A 6,000-nucleotide genomic window follows, 5' to 3' on the forward strand; every position below is an offset into this window, starting at 1 on the left:
CGGGACTCCGAACTATTTGCCAAACCTCTTGGGTGGAGGTAGGAAGTTGAAAACATTGAGTCTTTTTTGTAGTCCTCACGAGAGGTGGTTTTTATGTAGTTATTCATGGTTACTTGAGTGCCGATCTCGGGGCGGGGAGATTGGAAAGATACAATTGTTTCTTCCAGTGACCTTCAGGTTTGTGGTGTCTGCAGATTCATTGGCACCAGATGATATTCCACCTGACTATAGTGTTACAATTTAAATTTGATAAAGAGTTTTCCTCAAGTTTCTAGTGAGCTCTCTGAATAAAGGGGAGGCACTTAGTCAAAAATATTACCGCTGTCTTGCCTGTAAAGGAAAGGACTTGATAATCAGCTTCTGTATACGCTGATGATACTCGGCTCTATCTTTCCACTCTCGTGACCCCTCCATTGTCTGATTTGACTCACTGTTTGTCCAACATCCAATATAAGATGAGCAGAAATTTCCTCTGATTAAATATTGAGAAGACTGGAGCTGTTGTCTTGGTCCCCGTCACAAACTCCGTTCGCTGACCACTTTTTTTCCATCCCTGGATTATTTCCTGGCAACTGTCTGAAACCGAGCCAGACCGTTCTCAACCTTAATGTTGTGTTTGACCCCCGAGATAAGCTTCCAATCACACATTCGCTCCATCATGAAGACTGCCTACTTCCACCTCGGTAACATTGCCCAACTTCAACCCTGGCTCAGCTCATCTGCTGAAACCCTCATCCATCCTCTAGATTTCACTACCTATAGACTTGACTATTCCAATGCTCTCCTGGCCAGCCTCCTAACTTCCACCCTACATAAACATGTGCTCATCCAAAACTCTCTTTCCCGTATCTTGACTCACACCAAGCAACGTTCACCCATTACCCCTGTGCTTGCTAACCAACACTGGCTCCCAATCTGACAGTCTTAATTTTAAAGTCCTCATCCTTGTTATCCAATCCCTCCATGGCCTCACCCCTCCCTATCTCTGTATCCTCCTCCAGCCCTACAAACCTTCAAGATCTCTGCAATTCTGGCCTCTTGTGCAGCCCCAATTTTAATCGCTCCACCATTGGCAACCATGCTTTCTGCTGCCTTGCCCGAAGCTCTGGAATTTCCTCCCTAAACCTCACCGCATCTTCACCAATGTTCCCTCTAATTAGCAGTCTAAGTGCATTGTCCCTTTTAGATTTGTTGCGCAGCCGTGCATGCGCGGTATCTTCCAGCGGCCGCAGCTAGTAAGTGGCCTGTGCGGGATCTCCCGATTGGTACGCAGCTGCACACCTTCGGGGGAACATTGCTCTCTACCTCTTTTTTTTATTGATAAGCGTTTTGAGATGTTTTACTATGTTAAAGGTGCTTTCTAAATAAAGTTGTTGAAACTGAGAAAGGGCCAGTAGAGACACTGCTTCTGAAAACTTGATCGAGTCTTTTGAAGAAGTTACAAGGTTTGCTGGTTGAGGTTAATCCGGTTGACATTGTCTTCCTGGACTTTCAAAAAGTCTAAAAAATGAAAAGGCTGGGTTGCATGCCTATTGATAGACTATTTCAATTTGACAGATTGGGGAGGACCAGGGGACATGCATTCCAACTACGTAAAAGTAGGAATCGGCTTTGATGTTAGGCGATTCTTCTTTTCCCAAAGAGTAGTGAGCCTCTGGAATGCATTGCTGACTTGTGCAAAGTGTGTTCTCTGCATGCCTTCAAGAGGGAGCTTGGCCAGGACAGAGATCGCACCATATGAAAGGTAATTAGATTAGCAGCTAACGTATGCATAGTCAATGTGATCTCCTGAACTGGTTTTGATCACCTGAGGAGGTCGGAGGGGAATTTCCAGTTTGGGGTTTTTCTCTCTTTTGCCCCTCCTAGGAGATTAAATGGCAGTTTGGCAGCAGGGCGGGGGAGGGGGGAGGAGGAAGTGTCTACTCATGCTCCAGGCGTAATGTGTGGGACAAGCTTGATGCACCAGCTGGTCTTTCCTGCCTGTCATTTTTGTATGTTTGTAAATAGTCTGTAACATCTATATCTATAATGAAAGTCTTGCATATAGCAGACATTTCCTGTAAATGTCACAATTACTTCCTGTAACACTTTCCCATCACAATTTGTTACTAATGCCCCATCTGTTGTAAAACTGTGCAATCTCTGACTGACCACGAATCAGGGGCGATCAGTAAGTATTGCAAAAAAAATCAAGTTGGGGATATCTAACAAAAGTAGTTACCAAGTTTGATTCAAAGTATTTTTTTAAACTATTGACAAAGATAGTAAGTGAAAAATTATTACAAAATGTTGACAAAGTCCCATGAACGTAATATTTATACACTTGAAGCAAAATACTGCAGATGTTGGAAATTTGAAAAAAAAACTGAAGATTGGAAACACTCAGCAGGTCGGGCAGTATCTGTGCAGAGAGGAAGGTAGGGTTAATGTTTCACCCCTCATGACCCCATATTTATACACCCCTAATTTTCATCTTGCAGGGGGTTTTTTTCACCAAAGAAATCTAGCCCTTCTCTGGCTCCAGGCTCCATAAAGCAGCTGCCTCTATTTCCAAACTAAACACAATAATATCCCTTCCAACCTTGTGCACTCTTTCTTCCTCTCTCCCTCCCCCCACCCTTGCCCCACACACACACACCAGCAGCAGAACCTCCACTGTCTTGTATATTTTATATCAATACCTTCACCTGACTCATTGCCTTTTTGTTTCTGAAGTATTTTTTCATGGTCTATTATCTTACTTGCACCAGCATTTCTCTGGCCTCCGAGTCCTTCAGTTCCTGTGGAAAAGTACACGTGCAGCTATAACATAATATATCCATGAATACTCCCAATGGCTGTGTATAAATACACTACATGATGTGAATGTAAATTGATCTCAACCAGGGTTGTGGTGAAGGCACGAGGTTTGGCCTTTGTCACTGAGCTAGACAATGGAAAAATCAGCCAGAGTTCTGCTTCGAATCACCATCTCCGAGTAGTATGTGGATGTCAGCTAAGGGTAGACATTTTGCCTGTGATGTCGTCCATGGTCAAATGGGCCACCACCAAGAGCAGCATGCAAAATGTCCAAAGGCACTTCACAGGACTGTAATCAGTCAAAATTTGACTGTCTAAAATGGTGGTATTAGGATAAGATCAACTCTGATCACTTCCTTACATCCCTTTCCACTCTCATCCGCCTGGAATATACTCTTCCCAAAGTCATTTACAATCGCAATTTCAAATTTTCAGCTGTATCGCCAGTTGGCCTTTCCATTCGCCACAACATTTCTGCTCAATCGCACCCTCACCTCCATCTTTGATGCCCTTGTTCCCGTTAACACCATTACTCTCTATCTCTCAACATGCTCGTTCCCCCTGGTTTGGCCTCCCATCTCTGCTCCCTTAAGTCCAAAGGTTGCAAACGTGAATATTTATGGTCGCTAACTGTTTTAGTGATTCATCACCAGATCTGACTGGACCACATAAAGCATTATCAGGTCATGCATGCTCTCCTTTGCCAAAACTGATCATCCTTGAATACAAAGATAACCCCGATTTTCTCTCTTCCATTACAAACAGTCTTCTTAAACCCCTATCACCTCCAACAATGTGCAAGGAGCTCATAGAATTCTGTCATTAAGATTGAGACCATCCATTCAGCTGCCTCTGCTACTTCACTCCTTTCCCCGAGCCCACCAAGCCAAACTTCCCCTTTGGTACCCCCCTGCCCTGAACTCGCATCTTTCTCTAGTTTCTCTCCTATCTCTTCTCATGCCCTCTCTGAGCTCATCTTATCCATGAGACCCACCTCCTGCTCCCTCGACCATATTCCCACCAAATTGCTGATCTTTCAACTTCTCTTCTTGGTCCTCACATTAGTTGATATTGTTAATGGTTCCCTCCTCATGTACTGATCCCTACACCTTCAAATCTGCTGTTGTCACTCCACTCCTCAAAAATCCATCCTTGACCCCTCTGTCCTTGGAAATACTGCCCCATCTCTAATCTGCCCTTCCTCTCAAGTCCTTGAACGTGTTGTCGCCTCTCAAATCTATGCCCATCTTTCCCCCTCCCTGTTTGAAGCCCACCAATCATGCTTCCACCCCTGCCACAGCACTGAAATGGCCATTATTAAAGTCACAAATGTCATTCTATGTGACTGGTAAACTATCCCCCCTTTTTCTACCCGGCTTGTCTGCAACCTATGACATGGTTGACCACACCATCCTCCTCCATTGTCCAGCTGGATGGGACTGCCCTCGCCTGGTTCCATTTCTTTCTATCTATCTATCTATCTAGAGAATCGCCTACAATAGCTTCTCTTTCTGCTCCCTCACCTCGACCTCTGGAGTCCCTTAAGGATCTATCCTTGGCCCCCTCTTATTTCTCCTCTACATGCTGCCCCTCAGCAACATCATCGGTTCCACATGTATAGTGACAGTACCCAGCTCGACCTCACCACTTCCTCTCTCAACCCCTCCACTACCTCTGATTTGACACGCTGCTTGTCCAACATCCAGACATTTCCTCCAATTAAATATTGGGACGATTAAACCCGATGTCTTCAGCCCCGCCATTTAATTCTGTTCCCTAGCTACCAACTCCATCCCTCTCCGTAGCCACTGTCTGAGGCCGAACCAGGTTGTTTGCAACCTTGGCATCCTATTTGACTCTGAACTAAGCTTCCAACTTCATATGCCCTCCATCACTAAGACACCCACCTCCTTAACATCACCTGTCTCCGCCTCAGCTCATCTGCTGCTGAAACCCTAATCCATACTTTACCACTAGACTCGACTATTCCAAGGGTCTCCTGGCTGGCCTCCCGCATTTTACACTTCATAAACTTGAGCCCAACCAACTCTGCTGCCCGTATCCTAACTGTCATCAGTCCCGTTCAACAATATTCCGTGCTCGCTCACCTGCAATTGCTCCCGGTCAATTTTAAAATGCTCATCCTTGTTTCACCCCTCCCTGTCTCTAGCCCGACATCCCTCTGAGATCTCTGGACTCCTCCAATTCTGTTCTTGCACATCCCTGATTTCAGTCGCTCCTCTATTGGTGGCTGTGCATTCAGTTATCTAGGCCCTAAGCTCTAGAATTCTCTCCCTAAGCCTTTCCACCTCGATCTCTTTAAGATGCTCCTTAAAACCGACATCTTTGACTACTTGTCCTAATATCTCCTGAAATGAATCTGAGGCAGATTTTGCTTATTAATTGCACTTGTGAACTGCCTTGGAACATTTTACTACATTAAAGGTGCTATAAAAATGCAAGTTGTTATTGTTAACAGACGATTCAACTGTGCCAATGTCCAGTCCAGAAATATGCGCTTTCCTTTCGATGGTGATCTGGAGTCGAAAACAAGGTTGATCTTTTTTTCTCTGTTGTGCAAGGCAGCAGTGCTGAAGTCAGTTGTGGCACCCTTAAAACCATCCTGGCTGAGGTAACCCAACTCAGCACACACTAATCAGCAAAACTGAGGCCTTCCTGGGCTGTATGCCAACTCCAAGTGAAGCACTGGGCAACTTTGTGCTGCACCATTTAATATTTGGGGCCATACTTTGTTTACCATATCACATTCCGAGGGCCACGTGGTCCCGTCTACCGAGATCACAGATAAAGGACATGACCTTTATTCTTCGGTGTGTAACGAAATGACCAGTAGACTTGATTACAAACAGTACAATTCCATGTTTATTCCACCGCATTTTTAAGCGGTTACTATTCACGCTATTTGCGAGACTTTGATTGGATTGTTCGGATCTGCGAAATCTTACTCATCTGCCATGACTCACGTTGTTTTTTTTAAAGTGACCCATTTCACTTTTAGAAGTAAATTAAACTTAATAGTTTGCAAAAAAATTTTTAAAACAAGTCCATAAATAAAGTTCCCTCCTAACATTTTCCCCGTGCTGACAGTTTTGTCCCAGTCGCAACTTCTGCACGCTGAAAATACAGCACAAACTCCTGCAGCCACATTCATTCATTTCTACCCTCTGATGTCCTGCAGTC

At 44.6% G+C, this 6,000-nt stretch overlaps 1 protein-coding gene across 3 annotated transcripts in view; it reads left to right on the forward strand.

The window, feature by feature from the left end:
• yaf2 (YY1 associated factor 2) overlaps window positions 1-6,000 on the forward strand; it is a 182,093-nt gene that overhangs the window by 3,689 nt on the left and 172,404 nt on the right. The gene's annotated exons all lie outside the window — the stretch shown is intronic.

This window comes from Pristiophorus japonicus, chromosome 15 (genome assembly GCF_044704955.1).
Source record: "Pristiophorus japonicus isolate sPriJap1 chromosome 15, sPriJap1.hap1, whole genome shotgun sequence".
NCBI classification, from domain to species: Eukaryota; Metazoa; Chordata; class Chondrichthyes; family Pristiophoridae; genus Pristiophorus; species Pristiophorus japonicus.